This window comes from Solanum verrucosum, unplaced genomic scaffold, assembly GCF_900185275.1.
Source record: "Solanum verrucosum unplaced genomic scaffold, falcon-dt-bn FXZP01000098.1, whole genome shotgun sequence".
NCBI lineage: Eukaryota > Viridiplantae > Streptophyta > Magnoliopsida > Solanales > Solanaceae > Solanum > Solanum verrucosum.
This window is the reverse complement of record NW_026020320.1, coordinates 87304-111458: the sequence shown is the minus strand read 5'-3', so window position 1 is coordinate 111458 and position 24155 is coordinate 87304. Positions and strand designations below refer to the sequence as shown.

General features: G+C 36.1%; 1 pseudogene; it reads right to left on the bottom strand.

The window, feature by feature from the left end:
* Nucleotides 1–8615: 8615 nt before the first annotated feature.
* On the bottom strand, nucleotides 8616–23857 carry LOC125835358 (F-box/LRR-repeat protein 17-like; annotated as a pseudogene).
* Between the last annotated feature and the right edge of the window lie 298 nt (nucleotides 23858–24155).

The following is a 24155-nucleotide window of genomic DNA, read 5'->3' as shown; positions in this document are numbered from 1 at the left end:
TAACACCTAGGTCTAAGAAAGAGCTAAATTTAGAAAGAACTAATTTGAGATTTGTGCAAGTTAGAATTAAATTGTGAGTTTTGGCTCAACTTCAAACGACCATAACTTTCAGCACAAGATGAGTTAGGTGTCCCATGAGATATCAAATGAAATATCATTGAATCCTCTTTTCAACGGCATTGAGTTTGATAAATTTCAAGTTTGGGTGAGGGAGATATGCCTGTTTGAATTTAGCCTATCCAGTTAAGGAAATTCATCCGAATTATGGAGGGGTATTTTGGTCTTTTCCTTACCCCATTAGCCTTAAGCATTTTTTTCACCCAATGAGGGGTCAAAGATGATTAAAATAAGTTTACGCCTAAGTCTAAAGTGTTCAAGAATTCTAGGGCAAAATTCAAGAGGAGAAAATAGAAGTTTCAAGAAGTTCTTCAAGATTTTGGAAAAATCGCCAAGAACTTAGTTCTTTTAAGGTATGTAAGCTTTCATAGTGTTGGGTTTGTTCTCCCTCATGCCAGTCATGTATAATCTTACCCAGAAATTCATTCTTGAAGTTGATTATTAAGTTCTTGAATTTAATTGGTAATGAAGTGTTGTTTTGAGTTCTTGAGGCGAGGGTTTGCAAATGAGTTGAGTTAATTGATAGTTCTTCGTGTGGGTTTTGCTATTATTTTTTGAGTAATGAAAATTATTGAATTTTGACCTTAGAATTGCAGTGGGTATGCGTTGAATCGAGTTAGGAAGGAGAAGAAAAGGTCGGGCAAATAATTGCGCCTAGGTCCGTGTCGCAAAAGCGCTTAGAATTTCAATCCCCAGATAATCACCCCTCTCTGCATCACGAAAAGGATACAGAGTCTTCTGTCTCAAAAATCATTTCACGACCAAAATTAAAAACCATTCTCCGCGTCGTGCCCATGCTCTCCAGTTTGGGTGTTCGCTCGTTTCTTATTGTCAACCATCTAAACTCCATTTTAATCATTGAGAGCTTCTATATTCCAATCATAGTTCTTGAATTCACATTTTCAAATTCAAGATAGAGTTAAGATTAAAGTTCAAGGGAGTTCTTTCGAGTCATTTTGAAGAGTCTTTTGCAAACTTTTAAAATTTGTTTTAAGACTTGAGCACCAGAGTATGAGGATAAGGAGAGTTGAGTTCATTTTTCAAAATGAATATATGGGAACTACGTATTACCAAGAGTAAACGTTTTACATTTAAAATGAGAGGAAACTTTGATTTCCAAATGAGTTCATGAGGAGCATAATCTCTTTAAAGAGAATCTTTTGAGTAATAATCTCAAAGTTTGAGGATGAGAAAATATTTTTAAACATATGCGAATGAGTTATATTATTGGGAGTAGTATTGAGCACCAATAAGGCGACGAATATCATACTTTTTAGATGATTCCTTTTTGCTTTTATGCATAGCTTAGTGGATCCACTTAGTTGAGGATGTCTTATACTCCGACAAGGTATAGGACAGTTCTGGCAGTGTGGGCGAGATGATGTATCATCACATAGCTCATAGCGATGGTTGTTAGTTAGAGAATCTCCCAAATAAGAGTAAATAGTTATTATTATATTTTTAAATACAGTGAGTTTCTATCTATTGTTTTAAACGATTTATATAACTGCATCTTTATTATTGTTTTTATATTGTTTTGAGTTGAGGTTGAGTTGAGTAGAGATGGTTAATATGTTTCATTTCTTCCAAGTTCAAGCTTTTATGTTATGTTTAGTGTTCCCCTTACATGCTCGTACATTCATGTACTGATGCCATTTGGCCTACATCGTTTCATGATACAAATACAGGAGATTAGGGTTATCAATAGACGCTTCGTTGATACCACTTGCAGTTCAAGTTAACTTTGGTGAGCCTCCTTGTTTCTAGAGGATTCCACTTTTACTTTTCAGTTTTGTTAGGATGTCGTGGGTCTTGTCCTGACTTCCATCATAATTATTATAGGCTTCATAGATAGACAATAGTAGTTGAAGAGACTTTTTCCTATTTCCGTGTTGATGTTTTAAAGACTGTGAGTTGAACACTTATGTTCATTTGAGTACTGAGTAAACTGTTTTATTTATGATATCTTATGAGTTGAGTTTGTTTCGAGATTTCTATTGTTGAGTAAGTCTTCCGCTGAGAATTGAGCCAGGAGGAAGGGTTCACTTGGGGCTAACAATGGTTCTCAAGTGCCGGCCACGCCCAGGGTATAAGATTGGGCATGACAACTTACTCTTTTGATTGGTTTTGAAGAGTAGTTTGAGTGTTATCAAACATTTTCTTATTGGGTAGTCCGAAAATCAATTCATTAATGACCAAAAACTGATAAATTGAAAATCGATAAAGAATATGTTATTGGTTTGTTACTGGTTTAGTGTATTTAAAAATTGAAAACTGATCAACCGAATCGATAATACATTAAACTGAACTGAACCAACCGATGGCGTAAGACTTTTTATATAAATTGTATGGGTAGCTTGATCTAAAATAAATAATAATATTATGTCGTGTTAAGAGTATCTTTTTATATTGTTTTAACCCAATAATTGATATCACGACTAACGATTTGACATGGTGAATACACATATTGTGGAGTGACAGTGTGGGGCCATCTTAGTGCCTTTGATCATCTATAAATCGATTTATTATCTTTACCAATAGTTTTGGAGACACATAAGCAAAAGTGAAGTCTGCAGTGTGCTTTGGTAATCTTAAATGCTCATATGATTTGTATGGCACACAATTTATTAATCTTCATATAAGTCTATAAAGTGATGAGTCATGTATATGCAAAACTTAATTTGTTCGAAATAGCGATGGTTAGTTACGAGCATATTAATTCTTTATTGGTAAAAGTAAAAAGAAAGTATACATATAAGATGTAAAAATATTTTCAATAATCTGAGGCCTCTTGAAGATAAATCATGTGAACTAAACTAAAGTAATAAATATCATATGAAATTAATAATATTTTCAATTTACTAACCCCACATAAAGTACCTCCAGAACAAGTAAACCTGTTTATATTTCTCAAATAATTAAGTTACAAGTATATATTCAAATAATCAAATAGCAAAATGTTCACCTTGTAATTCCCTCCTCTATTTCCCCTTCACCTGTTACCCCTAACTTTAAAAAAACATGAAATTTGGGAGTACAATAGTGTATACACAGATCTTACATCTACCTTGTAAATATAATTATTAAAGAAAATGAAAAACATATATATGCTTTAACACATCATATAGGTATCGGATTTCAAATCTAGAGAGAATAAAATTTATTCTCTTGCACATATTATAATTTTTTTCTCCCGACAACAACCAATCAACAACATAACAATTCTTATAATCTTCTCATAAGGATGAAAATAAAATTATTAAAGGAATCTACGATAAAAGATGTTATAATAAGTCTTCAGTTCATTTTTCAACTCAGTTTCTCTCCTCAAATAAGCATTACATCTTGTTAAGAGTAGTAAACCAAACAATTTAGTCCTGTCGCATAATCTAGCATCTTGAATCAGAGCATCGATATCTCTCAAATGATGTATCAAATTCTCCAACTCTGTGCAAATATCGCGCTTCCTATCACCGTCATCATTAGATGACAATGTCGTTTTCACGATAAATTAATTATTGGATAACAAACAAAAGAATAAGAAAAAGATTATTTTTTACAGTCAAACCTCTCTATAACAACAATTCACGATAATAGCAAAGTTTTTTTTTTATTATTGAAATTAATTTTTCATGTTTTTTTATAATAATCAAAAGAAAATTCTATAGAAACAATGTAGTTATAGAGACATGACCCTTTTAGATGGAAGCAGGTTAGGTCACTATGGAAGTAATAAATATGAAAATATATAATAAACAATAAAGAAAAAAAAACTAACCTTAGCTAGTTAAGTGATGCTCAAGTATATGTAAAATGTAAAGAAAATAAAATGTTAAGCTCTTGGGTATTTATAAAGGGTTGTGGTCCTAATGTTGTAAATCACAATAAAGGTTAGTGTTACGACATTAAATTTAAGAAAGATCTCTAAATTACTCCTATTTATGAAGGAAGTGATTAAAAAAATAAAATTTTCTAGTAATTCAAAATTCAAATTATTTTGTTCACTGTTTATGATCCTATATTAAGTGCATCCATTTAAGGTCATTATTAATCAAAACAAACACATGAAAATTACCAATTTAGATATTATCACATTTTTTGCTCCAACTATACAACAAATTTTATTTATTACTTTCATTAACTTTGCATTGAAGAAATATAATGTAAAGAGTTAACAGTTAAAAACATATTAAAAGTATTTTTGTTTTTCTACTTTATATTAAGTGTATGAGTTTTCTACTTGAACCATCATCAATTTTTTTTAATAAAAATATGGCAAATAAAATACACCTAAAATATCCAGATTTTTTAAGTTTTGAACTATTAGGTTGGTAAATTTCCTATTTGAACTATATATCACCAACTATTAATTAAAACATATCTCTTGTTCCCTTTTCCTACCTAAACTATCACCATTATTCAGGTAGGAAAAAGGAACAATTAATAGTTGGTGTATCTTGATAGTTGGTGATATATAATTCATATAGAAAACTCACACAACTCATAATTCAGGTATAGAACTCAAAAAACGAGAATACATAATTGTGTTTTTTAACCCTTAACTAATATGAATACATGTGCCTTCAAGTTTGATGTGATAAATCTACATAATATTTACGCATATTTAGATGTAAAAGAAAGTTGAGGGTCTAATAGAAATTTCTCTCTTTATCTTTGAGGGCCTAAAAGAAAATATACTAAGATTTTGACCGCTGCAAATTGCAAATTAAATTTAACTCCTGTAATTAAACTTAAAAATACTTAAACACGAAATTAAATTTTATTCTCTTGTGTATATTATGATCATTTCCTCCCAACAATCAATCAACATAGCAATTTTTATAATCTTCATACAGGGAAGAAAATAAAATTAAAGGTACCTACGATAAAAGAAGTTGCCTTTAATTATATAACTTCTTTTATCATAGGTTTCTTTGATTTTATTTTCCTCCATGTAGGAAGATTATAAGAATTGCTATAGGTCATTGTTAGGGATAGGGCTGGGGTTGGGTCTTTGATTAGATTGGGACATGGATTCAGATCTGGGGTGGGTTATAGTATTTGTAGAATTTATGTCTAAATAATTTTTAAATAATGAGTGTTATAGAGAGGTCTTACTGTATTAACTAAAGAAAGCTTTATTTTTTTTTACAAGTGATTAAAATAACAAAAAAATGGCATCGTTGTCTGATGATGTCATTGACAAGAGCGAGAGATCTACACGAAGCTGGGAATGTGAGGCCCCACATAAGAGGATTTGATGCTCAATTTAAATGCGAAATGCTAGATTACACATCTTTGCCTCGTAATCTGGCATCTCGCATTTAGGCATCAATTTTTCTCACATGGTGTCTCACATTCTTCAGCTCCTTGCAAATCTCTTGCTTCCTGTCAACCTCATCATCAGAAAATGGCACCATTTTTCGTTATTATTTAATAACCGAATAAAAAAAAGCTTTCTTTGTTTAATATAGTTAGATATCTATAACAACAATTCACTTTAACAATCAAATTTTCTTTGGAGTATATTTTATGTTTTCTATAATAGCCCAAAAAAAACTCAGACAAAAAATGCAATTATAGAGATTTTACTGACCTATATAGAAACATTAATGAGAATAAATATAATAAGTAAAAGAAAATAATTAAGCTAATTACCTCAGTGGGATTTTGCTACCATATATAAATTTTGATGCAAACAAAATGTTAAGACTTTGAGTGGGGTGATGCTACTCTATGTAAAATGTGATGAAAATAAAATGTTAAGACCTTGCGTATTTATAGAGGATTGTGATCCAAATTTCATATGATTTGTTAAAGAAATTGCCATAAAAAACATGAAAAGTTAAGATATGGAAGGAACTTAATTATTTATCCTTTTTTGCTTATAGAATTAAAAAAAGTTTGCCATAAAAAAACTTGGGAAATTAAGATATGGAAGGAACTTAATTATTTATCCTTTTTTGCTTATAGAAGTACAAGGAATGAGATAGTGAAGAAATATTATATGTAGTTAGGACATTTAAGATATGGAAGGTACTTAATTTTTAAAAAAAATAGAAGTTGAAGGAACAAGATAGTGAAGACAAATTATATGAAGATGGACATTTAAGATATGGAATATACTTAATTATTTATCCTTTTTTGCTTATAGAAGTAGAAGGAATGAGATAGTGAAGAAAAATTATATGAAGTTGGACATTAGGATATGGAAGGTACTTAATTATTTATCTTTTTTTATTTATAGAAATAGAAGGAACAACATAGCGAAATTAAATTATATGATGAAGACTTAAGAGTGTGTTAGGTATGAAGGAAATATTTTTCTAGATTATTTATTTTTTGGTGTTTGGTTAGTAAGGAAAAAACATTATCCCCAAAACATTTAGATAAAACTATTTCCAATACCATAACCCTAGATCCAAATCCATGTCCCAACGGTTGGGGCCCAACCTAATGAAGTACCCAACCCTATCCCATACAATGACCTAAGGCCACCATTTTTTGGGAAATACTATAGTAAAAGAATTTAAAAAAGTATAATGTGGTCATTATCATTGATAAAAAAGTAAAAAAAATTGAAGTTGTATATAATTTTGGAGTTAATAATATGTTGATTTTAATGCTTGCAAGAAAATAAAAAAGGTTATGGTACCATTAGAGTAATTATAACTTATGTGGTTAATTATTGAAGTTGTTAATGAAAAGGAATAATTTACTCATGTAATTTAGATTGAGTTAAGAGTACTCCTATATTGAATTAGGGTGAGTAGTCTATAATGGTTCAATTCTGCATTTCATATTTCAAAGTTTCTTGTACGGGTATCTAGGTGTTAGAATAAGTGCCAGTAAACAAAGTATATTATCCCACCAAACATCGTAAACCCTGCAACCAGAGTATGCCAAGTGGCATAAAAAGAGTATTATTAGTACAAACCACACATATTGATAGGGATAATCGGTCAACTCAAACCTACCACTTAATATACTGTATAATAAAAAGAAAAATCATACAATACGGAAGCTACACCACCCCAAGTTTTTATCTACCTCCTCTTACCCAACCAAAGTAAATACCCTGATTGAACATTCTAATTACATCACTTTAAGGCTTCCCCAGCCTACCTAGAACGTCACAACAATACACAATCATAGTTTAGACCTTCTACCACATTAATATCCTTAAAAATCAGGCCATCACATGTCCTATTAACTAACCTGCTACCTTTTACAGTACCCATGCCAGCTCTATTGCCCTTTTTGGAACAATAAGTAAAGTTGGCGCCTTAGACCAACCTATCTTAGTCACCTGTCCTTAGTCAACTAAACCAAGAACTCATTACAGACCAAGACCATCATGACTCTCAGAACACAACTTAGACAACTAAAGAATTGAGTCCCCATAAAGTCAACTCAATAGTGAGACAATATGCAGAAGAAACCCAACAGTGCGGATGCAAAGAAAATTTACTAAACTCCATCCTCACAAGTGATACATAACCTTGACTCTCAGTCCTTACCCTAACATATTGTAACATTATCCATGTTCCACATGGTCACATACTAGTCAAACCTGAGATCAACTCACCTTTTTAGTAACTTGGACCTCTCAATGATCCAACATGCAATAGTCCTCATACAAGAATACACGTCAACTAATGGAACCATCATCACATAGTTTCTCCTCTCAAGGAACCCAAACCAAACTGTTAGTGTACCGGTGTAGTAACCGAGCTATCCTTAGTTAGTGTACCGGCATGGTATCCGCGCCAATGATATATGAATATCCCCATACCAGGCATGGAACTTCAGCCAACTAGTAGTATATAATAGACATCGTATCCAATCCAACCATGGAAATATCCTATAGAATGTGTGGTACCCGAGCCAACCAACATTAATAGAAAATCATGCACAATCACATAACACAATGAACACGACCACTCTAAAACCACAAATCATAATCAGGTAATGTCCCATTTCTTGAGAAATTACCTTTATGTGTGAAATGAACATTTTTCCCTCCCCTTTAGTGTTTCAATGTTTATTATGTATTTTGGGAATGGTTAGGTCCTCGATGCGATTAGGTGAGATTCTGATGGAATTCTGTCACCACCCAGACCATCGTGATTGGCACCCACACTAACCCTCCGGTGGGAGAACTACTAACACTAATTAGCTAACCAACTTAATCACAATACTAGAGCATTAAAGGTTACGAAAGCAAGTTTAAATGCTAAGGAAAAGAAATAGAGAGTTCCCATAAACTCCAAACAAAAGTCTAACAACCAAAACAATGTGAAATAACACCTAGAACATGAAAGTCAATGTACCAGAACATCTAACAAGATCCATAAGTCTAACAAGAAGGGTTACAACCCCAAACTAATGTACTTATAACTAACTAGAACGCCTAAGTCCAAAATATGGATATATATAGACAGAAAGAGAACTCATGGCAGCCCAGAAGAACTGGCTCACCCTTGAATTCGATACGATCATTGGTCTTCTAAACGAGGTCTATCAATAGCTGCCTGAAGTTTCCCTATACTCAACAAAGAAAGAGCAAGTGCAATATTAGTACACAACCACAGTGTACTGGTAGGATCACGCGGCTATCCCACTAAGTACAACATACATAAGTCATTACAATCAATATAATAACATGCATACACAAACATATACAATATCATCATCATTTACGAACAACGTACAATTTCACATTTCTCAATATACACAATTATATCAAGTCATTGGTTCTCTCATGGAACCCAAACCCAAACAGTTAGCATACTAGAACATGGTACCTGATCCAATGTTTATGCCGGAACGTGGCAACCGATCCCATAATTATGTCGAAACGTGGCAACTGATCCAAGTTAGTGTATCCAACCGCAACACCCAATACATTTAACAAGCCACAATCACAATCACAAGTATAATCTCAAAATCATACAATCAAGTCATGATTCATGGCATTCATCATTCAATATCCTTATTTACAATTAGTGTGATCAATAAGGCAACATTCACATACATACATGTATTATAATGAAGCAAGAACGTTAACATACATCACACAACATGAAATCACAACCATCACCTACCTTGAAACAAGCTTGAATCCTCTAAGAAACTTGATTCTTCCCTTTCCGGATTCGTTCTGCTTGTTCTTGGTCTACAAACAATTAATTTAACACGGGAATCAATAAACAATAACTAATTACCCGAATTACTAACAATTCCATCAACCCTAGATCAACTCATGATCCCAATTAGGGTTGTTTCCACCATAGATTCTAAATCAAAACCCTGCCCCATCGATAATTACCCATTAGATTACTTTCTACGGATTGAAAAATGGATTCAGGGAGTTAAAATCTTACCTTTAGCCTCAAGAATGGTGGAAAACTGTAAAAAAAAATCCTAGGTTCGTTCCTTAGATCTCAAGTTAAAAAATTGCAGAATAAAATATTTTTGGGGTTTATTTCCGACTTTAAGTCACGTCTGCCCTGCCATGGTGGGACTCACCCCGCTACAGCGGCCCCACCCTGGCCGTAGAAATCCCGCCTCAACAGCTTGCACGGAAACAGTGAGCAATTTTAATAATTCCAAGACCCCATTTCACAACACACCTTCAACCAATGACACTCAGAAAATACTCGTTCATGTTAAGATCAATTTCGTGAGTTCTACTCACCCAAATTCAATTTTGTAAAGTCATATGGGTTCCTTAACGTCTTGTCTATCTAATCATATAATCAATTTCATAACTAGATCGCCCAATTGTTACTATATTTCCCTAGACTTTGATGACTTCGGTTTCATCCAAATCTGGACTAGGTTGAGAAATCCCAAGTTACTACGAAAAAGTTTTCCAGCCCAAAATTTTTCCTCGTTGGCTTTTCTCTAATGATGGAACCCAGTCGTTACAATAGATACCAATTTACCCATCACTCGTCCCCGAGTGAAAAACTTAGGAGAAATAGGCTAAAGAAATAATGGAGTAGTACCTGAATCGATGAACAATTTGGGATACTTGTCTCGCATGTCCTTCTTGGTTTCCCAAGTGGCTTCCTAAACTAGACGATGCTTTCATTGAACTTTCACGGACTTAATCTCCTTGGTCCTCAACTTACACACATCCTGATCAAGAATTGCAATTGGTTCCTCCTCATATTGGAGGTCTTTGTCTAATACAATTGAGTCCCGTTTGATGATGTAATCCCCGTCACAATGATATCTCTTCAACATGGACACATGAAATACCGAATGAACTCCCGATAGGTTAGGAGGTAAAGCCAACCTATAAGCCACTGGCCCTACACATTCAAGAACCTCAAAGGGACTAATGTATCGCAGACTTAACTTGCCCTTCTTGCCAAATCTCATCACCCCTTTCATGGGTGATACCTTAAGAAGAACATTCTCAACAGTCTGAAACGCCATGTCTCTTACCTTATGATCCACATACTTCTTCTATATACTATGGGCTGCTAGAAGCTTAACTTGAATGTTCCTCACCTTATCTTGAGCATCCTTCACTAAATCAACCCCCAAAGGTTTTCACATCTTCAGCCTCGAACCATCCTATGGGTGATCTACATCCCCTCTCATAAAGTGCCTCAAATGGTCCTATATGAATGCTAGAGTGATAACTATTATTATAGGAGAATTCACACAAAGGTAAGAATTTGTCCCAATGCCCTCCAAAATCAATCACACATTCCCTCAACATGTCTTCTAGCACTTGAATAGTCCTCTCTTACTGCTCGTTTGTCTATGGATGTAAAGCGGTACTAAAATTTAGTTATGTGCCCAATTCATCATGTAATTTTCTCCAAAACTTGGAGGTAAACTGTGTACCACGGTTTGAGATGGTAGAATGGGGCACCCCAAACAACCTCACTATCTCTTTCACATAAACCTTCGCCAATTGTTCATCATTATAATCTATTCTTACCAGAATAAAATGGGCAAACTTAGTCAATCGATCAACCACTACCTAAATGGAATCAAACTTCCCCAATGTCTTGGGAAGACCAACCACGAAATCCATGGCTATTCTCTCCCACTTCCATTCTGGAATTGACATTCTTTGAAGCAAACCTGTAGGCCTTTGATGTTCATACTTCACTTGTTGACAATTTTGACACTTAGCCACAAACTCCTCTATATCCTTCTTCATGCCCGACCACCAATAAATTCACTTCAAATCTCGGTACATCTTGGTCACACCCGTATGAATGGAATATCGGGAACCATGGGATTCTGTCAACAGTTTCTGAATCAAATCATCAACTAGAGGAACACAAATTCTTCCTTTCAAATTGAGCACACCTTTCGCTTCGAGAGTGGTCTCTTGTGCCTTACCCATCACAGTCTTCTTCTTGAGTTCATTCAAATTTTCATCTTCAAATTGTTTGGCCTTGATCTCTTCAATGAATGTGGTCTTTACTTCAATTCTAACTAAAACCCCATATTTTTTTTGAGATGCCCAATTGCATGAATTTAGACTCCAAGGTTTGAATTTCCTTAGCCAACGGTCGCTTAGTTACACTCAAGCAAGCTAAACTACCCATACTTACCGCTTTTTGACTCAAGGCATCTGCCACTACATTAGCCTTATCCGGATGGTATTGAATGGTCACATAATAATCCTTGAGTAACTCCATTCACCTCCGCTATCTCAAATACAGATCCTTTTAAGTGAACACATGCTGTAAAATACGATGATCAGTCAACACCTCACACTTAACACCATAGAGGTAATGTCACCAGATCTTAAAATCAAACACTACCGCTGCTAACTCCAAATCATGTGTTGGGTAATTCCTCTCATGCACCTTCAATTGACGCAATGCATAAGCTATAACATTTTTATCTTGCATCAACACAGCACCCAAACTAGAATGTGAATCATCACAATCAACAATAAAATCTTTACCTTCTACCGGTAATGCTAGAATAGGTGCGGTGATCAAGAGAGTATTGAGCGTTTGGAAGCTCTCCTTACATTTTTCAGTCCATTCAAATTGTATCTCCTTTTTGGTCAAATTAGTCAAGTGAGTGGCAATAGAAGCAAAGTTCTTCACAAATCGATGATGGTAGCTAGAGAGCCCCACAAAACTCCTAACTTCTATCACAGAGCTAGGCCGAACCCAATTCTTAAATGCCTCAAACTTTTAGAAATCTACCATTACCCCTTATTTTGAAACTACATATCCCAAAAATGCAACCGAAGTCAACCAAAATTCACATTTAGAAAATTTCGCATACAACCTTTGTTTCCCAAGAACACCCAAAACAAGACGAAGATGGTCGACATGCTCTTCCTCACTTTTTGAATAGACCAAAATGTCATCAATAAAGACTATGATGAATGAATCAAGAAATGGCTTGAACATACCATTCATTAAACTCATGAAAGATGCATGCACATTAGTCAAACCAAAAAACATAACTAGAAACTCATAGTTCCCATAGTGGGTTCTAAACGCCATCTTGGGGCATAGTCTTTAACTTATGGTAGTCAGGCCTTAGATCAATCTTAGAGAAAACTGATGCACCTTGCAATTGGTCAAAAAGGTCATCTATGTGAGGTAAAGGGTACTTATTTCGAATGGTGACCCTATTCAATTGCCGGTAATCTATACACATCCTCATACTACCATACTTCTTCTTAACAAACAAAACTGGAGCACCCCACGGGGAAGCACTAGGACGAATAAATCCTTTATCAAGAAGCTCTTGGATTTGAGCCTTAAGTTCTCCTAATTCTACCGAAGCCATGCGATATGGAGGGATGGAAATGGGACGAGTACCAGGTTCTAAATCAATGTAGAGATCTATATCCCTATCCGGAGGCATACCAGGCAAGTCATTACGAAACACTTCTCTAAATTCTGACACCACATGAATAGACTCAATAGATGGAGTCACAACCTCAATATCCCGAATATGAGACAAATAATACAAACAACCTTTCCCTATCCGTTTTCTAGCCCGAATGGAGAATATGATCTTAGCTTGCTTAGGTTTGTACACCCCTTCCCACTTTAATTTTTCCCTTCCCAAATTTTCTAGAGTTACATACTTAGTATTATAATTAAGCACAACATAATAGGGGGCGACCAAGTCATGCCTAAAATTATATCAAAGTCAGTAATATCCAAAATCACCAAATCAGCCCAAGTCTGAAAACCCATAAACAAAATAGGACAAACACGATAGACATGGGTGACTATGACAAACTTTTCAACTGGGGTAGAAACATGGATGTGGGCATCTAGTATATCACAAATCATAGCAAATGTTGCGGCAAATCACACAGATACATAAGAGTAAGTAGAACCCGGATCAAATAACACATTAGCCATCCGGTCACAAATAAGAATAGTACATGTGATCACTGCGTTAGATGCCTCTGCCTCATTCTTGCCCAGAAAGGCGTAACACTGAGCCATATCATCATGACGAGCGGCTTCCTTGCCTAGTTTCACGTTACCTCTGCATGCGTTACCATTTCCCCTACCTCCGTGGTCTCGCTGATTTCCTCCTCGCCCACCTTGTGGACGTCCTCGACCATTATTACCATTTCCCACGGGTACCATTGCTTTAGTTTTTTACTGCACGAAATCCATCACGTGCGGGTGGGGAAAATCTCTCCTCATATGCCCAGGTTCTCCACAGTTGTAACATGTATGATCAAAAGATGGCCTGCTGCCCACCGAAGGTGCGATTCCCTGGCTATCCTGAATCAAATATGAGGTGGAGTTCCTCAGTAATTACCTGTAGAGGCGGGGATAGCAGACTGAATTGGCCTGGCTGCAAGTGTTGGCCTTCCTGAACCTTTGGAGTAAAATCCCTGAAAGTTGCCTGAATTTTTGGCTTTCTTAGGCAATACCTTGGCCTGACCGTCTCGCTTCACCACTTCCACTTTCTTCACAAAGTCTGTTACTTCATTGAAGATTTTCCCTGCAGAGATCATATGAACAGATAATACTTGCAACTCAGAATTTAGTCCCTTAATAAATAAACAAATCCTCTCTTCCCTCAGTAGTCACCAATTGAGTAGCATATCTAGACAAGGCATGGAATTTTGCCTCATAAGCAGCAACAGACATATCACCTTGCTCCAAAGCCATGAACTCATCCTTCTTGCGATCCCTCGAGGTCCTAGGCACATATTTCTCTAAAAACAGAGCATGAAATTGAGTCCAAGTAAGAGGAGGTAAAACTGAAGATTTGCATTCCACATAAGCTCGCCACCACTGCTTTGCCTCACCTTGAAGTTGAAAGGTCACACACTCAACCCCATGCTGATGGACAATTCCCAACTTATGAAGTCTCTCATAGCAATCTAGGATGAACTCATATGCATCTTCACTCACAGAACCATAGAACACATGTTGTTTCAACTTTAAGAACTTAGTCAACATCTCATGCTCATTACCAGTCATAATAGGACCCAACAAAGAACGGAAGAAAACATCATTACCTACATTCCCTCCCACCTTAGGGACAGTGATAGCAATAGGATGATTGGCGGGAGCTTGAGTTTCTTGAACAGAAGGAAGCACTCCAGGACCAACAACCCTTTCAAGAATGATATGATCTGTTGAGCTAACACTGGGTCCAAAGGAGGAATGCATGTAGTCTCAGCCTGCACTTCTTCCTCTTGTCCAACATTCTCCTCATTCTCAACCTCGATATTCTCCTCTACCTCTTCTTGGTGCGCATGAGGGGCCTCATTCCTGGTAGCATTTTCAACTGGTGTTCCATCCCTCTACCCCTAGCTCTTCCTCTACCCCTACCTCAACCGCGACCTCTTGCTACAGATTCCTTAGCTGGAGCATTGACGGTAGCTTCGGGCCAAACGTCGTTGAACCTAGTGTTAACCATCTGCGGACAAAAGAGTGACGGAGGTTAGATACCAATTTGAATCACCAGATACCAATTGGAATCAAGTTATAGCACGAAAGGAGACAAAAGAAAGTAGAGAGATTTCCTAAACTCATATAGCCTCTCGAAGAAAAGTACATACGTCTCTGTACCGTTCCGCAAGACTCTACTAGACCCATTTTGGTACATCGAGATCAATGAACCTAGGCTTTGATACCAACTTTGTCACGACCAAGACCATCGTGATTGGCACCCACACTAACCTTCCGGTGGGAGAATCATTAATACTAATTAGCTAAACAACTTAATCACAATACTAAAGCATTTAAGGTTACACAAGAAAGTTTAAATGCTACGGAAAAGAAATAGGGAGTTCCCATAAACTCCAAACAAAAGTCTAATAACCAAAACAATGCGGAATAACACCTAGAACCTGGAAGTCAATGTACCAAAACATCTGACAAGATCCGTAAGTCTAACAAGAAGGGTTACAACCCCAAACTAATGTACTAATAACTAAGTAGAAAGCCTAAGTCGAAATGTGGACATAGACAGAAAGGGAACTCGCAGCCCGGAATAACTAGCTCACCCTTGAATTCGATACGATCACTGGTCTTCTAAACGAAGTCTGTCAATAGCCGCCTGAAGATGCCCTGTACTCAACAATGAAAGAGCAAGTGCAGTATCAGTACACAACCACAGTATACTGGTAGGATCACACGGCTATCCCACTAAGTGCAACATACATAAGTCATTGCAATCAATATAATAACATGCATACACGAACATATACAATATCATCATCATTTACGAACAACGTACAATTTCACATTTCTCAATATACACAATTATATCAAGTCATTGGTTCTCTCATTGAACCCAAACCCAAACAGTTAGCATACCAGAACATGGTACCTGATCCAATGTTTATGCTGGAACATGGCAACCGATCCCATAATTATGTCGGAACGTGGCAACCGATCCCATAATTATGTCGGAACGTGGCAACCGATCCAAGTTAGTGTATCCGACCGCAACACCCGATCCATTCAACAAGCCACAACCACAATCACAAGTATAATCTCAAAATCATACAATCAAGTCATGATTCATGGCATTCATCATTCATCTATCCTCATTTACAATTAGTGTGATCAATAAGGCAACATTCACATACATACATGTATTATAGTGAAGCAAGAACAAACATACATCACACAATATGAAATCACAACCATCACCTACCTCGAAACAAGCTTGAATCTCCTAAGAAACTTGATTCTTCCCTTTCCGGATTCGTTCGGTTTGTTTTTGGTCTACAAATAATGAATTTAACACGGGAATCAATAAACAATAACTAATTACCCGAATTACTAACATTTCCATTCATCCTAGATCAACCCATGATCCCAATTAAGGTTGTTTCCACCATAAATTCTAGATCAAAACCCTCCCCCATCGATAACTATCCATTTAGATTACATTCTATGGATCGAAAAATGGATTTGGGGAGTTAAAATCTTACCTTTAGCTTCAATAATGGTGGAAAACTGTCAAAAAAACTCCTTGGTTCATTTTTTAGCTCTCAAGTTCGAAAATTGCAGAATAATACATTTTTGGGGTTTATTTATGACTTTAAGTCACGTCTTCCCAGCCATGGCGGCACTCACCCCGCTACAACGGCCTCACCCTGGTGGTAGAAATCTCGCCTTAGCGGCTTGCACGGGAACAATGAGCAATTTTAATAATTCCAAGACCCCATTTTACGACACACCTTCAACCAATGACACTCTGAAAATACTCGTTCATGCCAAGATCAATTTAGGGAGTTCTACTCACTCGAATTCAATTTTGTAAAGTCGTACGAGTTCCTTAACGTCTTGGCTATCTACTCATGTCATCAATTTTATAATTAGATCAACCAATTGGTAGCAGATTTCCCTATAATTTAATGACTCCAATTTCATTCAAATTTGGACTAGGTTGGGAAATCACAAGTTACTACGGAAAAAAAATTCGGCCCAAATTTTTTTTCTGTTACCTTTTCTAGAACGACGGAACCCGGTCGTTACAAATTTAGACTTTTAAGTTGAATTTTATTGAAATGGTTTACTCTGGCCAATATTATGAGATCCGAGCGTCGGATGGTGATTCTTTCAGTTCTGTTCCGTCCATAACGTCAAGTTTGGTCTAATAAGGTGATTGGTTAGAGTTTAAGGCCTTAGGTTATTATGTGGGTATTTAGGCTAGAAGTTGAGTTTTAGACTAAAGAAAAGTCTGAGAGGGTATTTATGTTAAAATGATCTATGCTTGGAAATTTTAAAATTCCATTGAGTCCAGCAGTCAAATTTAGTGAGGCAGCATATCTAGCTTATTTTAATCGGACCCGAACAATTTTTGAGGTTCCATTCAGATTCATTATTCTTGAGTTGAGTTGATGGTTGGCTAGTTTTCTAGTGCAGGACTATTGTTCTTCGCGATCATGGACAGTAGCCTCGCGTTCATGATGTATCACTCTAGTACTTTCCGCTATCACGACTAGTAGGCTTGCCTTCGTGATGTACTACCTGAGTGTGCTTCATGATCGTGAGAATAGTGGCTCACGATCGCGATGAGTATTTTGCACATGGATAGAACCTAATTGCCAGATTCTTCCCCATTTTTTCATATCTCACAATTTTCAATCGATTGGAGCCTAGGAGAGCCGATTCATGAAAGCTATTTTGATAAAAATTATGTGGGTAAGTTTTCCCTATCAATTTCATATAGATTTCTTTCTATTTTATTACTTAAAAAACTCTTTTAAATCATGATTTCAATGTGGGTTTTGGGGTTTTCCCCCTAAGTTGGAAAAATTGGCATTTTCATGACTTGGAACTCGATTCTTGGTTGTTTTAAATACGTTTTTCAACCAGGAATTCTTCTTGACTTGTAGAATATTTTTCTATGAAAAATTGGATTTTACCCTTCCTGATTTTGAAGATATTTTTGGACTATTTTTCCCTTGATTCCTAACCCTGGCGATATGGGTATCGTTCGAGCTCTTTTGAAGAATTCTTTCCATTCTTGATAGTTGGAGATTGTTTGGTAGAAAAATGTTTCGGGTGAAGTTTCGACCTTCGAGGTCGATTTGTTTATCTTTCTCTTAGATTGGGTTGAATAATTAAAATTGAGATTGAGGTCGTAGCATTAAATTGAGATATTTGAAATTGTAGACTTTATTATTTCATGTTGTGGAGGTTTATTTGTGATGTTTAGCCCGTGTTGGGGCCTTAGGTGATTTTACTAATTATTTTCGGAACTTGTGATATCTGATATTGCCTGAGAGAGGGGTTGATGCGTATTTATTCATTATGACTTGAAATATTGGAGTTAGGGGCTTGAACTAATTTTTTATCACATCGTTAAATAAAAGAAATGTTTTCTAAATGGTAAATACTGATTTCAAATAAATTCTTTCACTATTTTTATCATGTGAGTGTGTATGTCATGACTTAATGAATTTGAGAACTTTGGACTCTTTAGAGCTTGTTGAATTGACTATGCATTTGTATTGAATGTGTTGTGATGCATTCATTTTCATTCATCATACCATTGATCGTGGCAATCTAAGAAACTAGAGAATTACTAGTTTGAGAAAGAAAGTGAGTAACCTTACATTTATCCTTGACCACGGGCTAGGTGGCAAGTTGGTGAGTTATTGAGATTGGTGTATGGACTTCGAGTCCCCCATGGGCCGTTATAAGGAAGTTAGGACTCTAAAAGGTGTATACGATAGGTTGTGTCATGACCTTGGTTCAATCAGATCATTTCATTACACTGCATTGATGAGCTTAATTTGTTGTGTAATTTGTCTGTTGCTATGAGAAATTATTTGTAGTCTTATGTATTTACTTTACACGCACTGTTATTATATAAATTGGTGGCACCGATGCTAGAATGAGACTTTTCAGTATGAATGTGGAAGCGTTTCATAGTTTGTTTCATAAGTTTGATTAATTACGTTAAACTTAGTTGGTCAAACCTACTAAGTACATGTGGATTGTACTCACCCTTACTTATGTTATCCTATTGATTTCGATCCTAGCTAGTCAAGGTGATTCTCTTGACGGCTGATCGGATCTTACAGGTTGAGTCTATTCGGAGGCATGATGAGATCCTACTTTTTAGATCTCCATTAGACTCTATCTTTTATTTACAGTATTTATTGACGAGTCAAAGACTTGAGATGTACACTACTAAAAAAACTGTGAATACCGACCTATAAATACCGACCTCCGGAGGTCGGTATTCCTTGAAATACCGACCTAAAACCGACATCCCAGCTTAGGTCGGAAAAAGCTTGGTCGCTATTCAATACCGACCTCTGGAGGTCGGTATTTACTGACCTATCGAGGTCGGTTTTTATTTTATGTCGGAATATTCATTTTTTAAAATTCCAACCACTGGAGGTCGGTATTTTTATTTTTGTAATGTTGAAATTCCGACATCCGGAGGTCGGTATTTTTATTTTTGTATTTTTAAAATTTCGACCTCCGGAGGTCGGTATTTTTATTTTTGTAATGTTGAAATTCCGACCTCCGGAGGTCGGTATTTTTATTTTTGTAATGTTGAAATTCCGACCTCCGGAGGTCGGTATTTTTATTTTTTATTTTTGAAATTCCGACCTCCGGAGGTCGGTTTTTTGCTGCAAAACAGGCAGCAAATTGCTGCAATTTTTAGTTGCCCACCTGCATATTTATACCAAAACCCAAAGCCAAATAAGCTTCATCCAACCAAAACAAACCAAAGCCAAATAGAATTCATCCAACCAAAACAACCATAGCCAAATAAACTTCATCCAACCAAAACAACACAATATTTTCAACATATACAAACTATTTCAAAATAAACTTCATCCAACTTCAAAATAAACTAAAATACGATCAAATTAAACAATTCTAAAAATATAGAAGTCTAAATGTCAAATAGATACAACTACTCTTCATCACCCTCACTCTCCTTATCATTCTCATCACCCTCCTGATCAGATCCATCACTGCTAGCCGGACATGGAGGAAGAATATTTCCTGATTCAAAAAGAAAAGTTAGTAGCAATGACATGAATAATCCTTATATCTTATAGACTGATATCTTACATCTAAGCCAGAGCAACCCCATAAGCTGAGTTTCTTCAAGTGGCTGTGCTTAATAATCAGTTTCTGATAAATAAGGTGTAATTTACTACTTGGTGTTCTTTGTAACTCAACAGTATCATTTTCCTGTTCTGCTGGACTGTCTAGATCCGGATCGCATATGCTCATTCCACAATCCATTAGCTCTAGATTAGGCAACTGAGCTGCAGCAAATTGTATGCCACCTATAAAATAATCACAAGAAAGAAAATAAATTAGTGAGCATTCCAAAATTTGTGCTGGATTGGATGTCAAGGAAACAGATTTAAGTATTACTTGATGTGATGTTTGGACAAAGAGCAAGGAGAAGTTTCAACAATGTCTCCGGAAATACATTGCATATCATCCCAATGCCACTGTCACTAATACTAGACCTGTAACAAGGGAAATAGTTGACATTAGATATGCAGGTGCATGTCTATGCACTGAAGGGGTCACAATGGCATAACCTGAATGTCGTTCTAAATTAAGTTAATAATTTTTCCAAGATCTACACTAGCATATTAGCCTACTTCTCAACCATCAAACTTAGTTCAACTGCTACCCCAATGTTATTTGTTAAAGTAGCCATCAATATACCAGCTTAAGTATTCATTGGTTTGTTCTACTTTATGGCTGCTTTGATTGTTTTAGAGGATATGGACATCCCAAGAAAAAAGAAAATAAACTGGAAGAAAAGCAAGAAACTAATCTCTTATTAGATAAATATAGAATTTGTTTATTTATAATATAACACTCCAGTACTTGCCATCCCAACAATATGGAGGAACCAAATAAGATATCAGAAAGTGAAACTTACCCACTCAAATCAAGTAATTCGAGCCTCGAGTAGCTCGAAGCAATAGCAGCAACAGATGCATCAGTAATTTCTGATCCTAGTACAAGTGAAAGCATTCTTAATCCCCTGAAATTCAAAGCAGTAACTAATAAGCTTTATGAATGTTCAAGGTATCTTTAATAAAAGAAAAATTAGTCAAAGAAAAATGTAAGAGCCAAAACCATAAAAACGTTACAAACCTTAAATTTGCTGCTGTTAGAGCAAGCACAACAGCATGTGTCAGCCGAACTGAGGCAACATGAATGTTCTGTAGTCTTGGACAGCTCCTTCCAAGACCATTCACCATAGCTGTAAGATCAGTGTTTTCATTCTCTTGACGAGAAAAAATCAGGGAGATCTCCTTCAAATTGGGGCAGTTGAAGACCTAAGCAAGTGAAAACATGTCAGAAGAAGGGTTGTACTGCAGAAAATGGACTAAGTACAGATAGTTATAGGTTTAATGCCATGACATCATTAGACAGTTTACCATCTTAGAGTGACAAAAGAGTTCCGAAAGGCAAAGAGTGGAAAGGCTGGTTGAAGAAGAGTAAAGCCCCCGAGATTTGAGCAGCCTTCCATCTTAAGATTGGTACGACACCTTTTATCAGCAACAAAACGACATAATTCATCCCTATATAAGACACATGGGTTTTACAAGAAACATTAGATCAGATTGTCATTGATAATATTGCAAAATCATTCCTGTATATAAAAGATAGGCCAAGCACCCAAACCCCTGTAATTTAATTAAGGGTCTTCTAGAAGATGTCTAATTATTCAAAAATACCAACATTCCAATTTGGACACCAACTAAGAGATTAACAGCATCACAATATATATCTGCCAATAAGGACCGATCAAAATGTATCTATGATAGACTGATGATTTTCATGAATCTTTCATAAATGGTATTTAGTTGGGCCTATGCAACTTTGATATGGCATTGAATGTTAGGTAGGTAACATGAAGGTGCAATCATAAACTAGATAAGATTAAAAATGCTAAAGAACGGAAGATTCAAGTAGCACACATAGATGATAATATAAGAGGAAGTCAATTGAGATGTACCAATCCATGTGTGAAACTATAATTTTGAAGGTGTAAAACAAAATAAGATAGATATAAAATCATATGGAAAGAAGTTATTCAAAAGACTTAAAATCTCTTGAAATTCATGCAAGAAAAGCAAACAATAAAGCACAAAAAAGAAGAAGAAAGATACTCATAGGCAACACCAATTAGATTGAATTAAGACTTAGACATGTCTGTACACTTACTTAAGCCCTATGTTAACTATAAGTCATTTAATCTCCTTAGACATTATTATTCCGATAAATATGCAATGTGCCTAATATTAAGAAACATTAATTATTAAATATTAGATAGGAACAAATCTAAATCAGGCATATAGATAGTGAGGTTCTGACTAATTTGGAATTTATCTGTAAGTATTGCTGTTGTTTAAATGTGAAGTAGCATAGTCACTGGCTTCCCAAATGTAGGTTCTTCGCATTCAATACAACTGAACCTGAATGAGTAAGTTAACTACAAATCCACAATGAGACTTCCAGCTAAAGAGAAAATAATCCAAAGATAACCACAGATATTCGGCTTCTGCATTGACACATACATACAACACATATATTGCATATGAGATATTAATCACATCTAACTAAAGGAAAACTTTGTTACTAGAATACATTGTCATAACAAAAACCAAAACATCATTAAAAAAAGAAGTCAACTTGGCTATAAAAGTGAATATGGGTAAATAGCAGAAGATAAGAATTAGCAGATTTAAGAAACAAAAGCCAATCTCCAAACACCCGAAGGCCAAGCGTGACTCAAGCCCTCTAAGGGTGGGATGTCCCAACATCCACCTCCTTCTAATTTAGAAGATAACAACACTAGCATAATCAACTCAACATTAAGATCAAGTCATAGAGACAATTTATCAAATATTCAGTGAGCATGAGATCCAAAGCATACCCAGTGATCCGATTGACTGAGGTTTCAGAAGTGAGGATCTCCAGTGAATCCAGATTAGGGCAGGAAAATGCAATGCAGGCCAGCATTGTGGCATCCACATCACTGAAACACCAAAACCAGTACTTCATTAGTTCACAACAAAGCTACCATTTTGTTCCTAAACAAGACAAATCCAGTTAATAAATCTATAGATCCAACCATCATTCATTAATTAATTAATAAAAGCAAACCTTTTCATTCTAAGAGAAAGCTTAACAAGTCCAGGACACTTCTGCAACACGGATCCAACAAGTCCAATCTGAGCCTTCACAGGAACTTCAAGTCTAAGCTCCTCAGCCGACTTCCAAATCCTCCTAGAAACATCCCTCCAACCCTTACACACCTTCGCCGAAGAAAGCAACGACGACGGTGGCAATCTCTTAAACACTTCCCACAAACAATTGGCCGGCAACTTCCCAGATCTACCTAAATCCAACTCACTCTCAAAATCCAAAAACTCCCCCTCACCCTCACCCTCACTCTCACCCTCATCATCATCAGATCCAGGCGATTCATCAGTAACACCAATGTCATCAAATGAAAGCGCTCGCCGGAGCTGAGGAACCGCCTGACGTGGCGGAGGTAGAGGTGGAGTAGGCTTAGTACGAACAACAGAAAGCGGAGAAGGCAAAACAAATGACTTAGCATCACTAGATGTCGGAGTAGGAACTTCATTAAACTCCTTAGTCAAATCACAAACATGTCCTTTTTTCGGAAGCCCACATCTCCCACAGTTATAACTACCCCGTTTTTTGCCCCGCTTCTGAACAAAGTAGTCGGGGATTGGAGTAGATGGATGAGAATGGCGGCCCTCCATTGTTAGTGAAAGTGAGAGTGAAAGAGAAAGAGATGAAAATGAGGTAAGAAAGGGGAAGAAATAAAGGGCGGGGGATGTGGGTCGGAAGGCGCGGGAGTTTTGGCACAATTTGGCGCTTGTCTCTTTGAAAATTTTATTTTAATGAGTGGAGGCGGCATCATGTGCTATTATAATGCGAGGGAAAGAAAAAATAATTTTTTTTCTATCTTTGTTCTTAGTCTTACTAAGTATTTTTTTTCACCTAAAAAGTCTTTGTCCTACTCATAATAAAGCTTTCCATTTTGTTTTTCATGTTTTA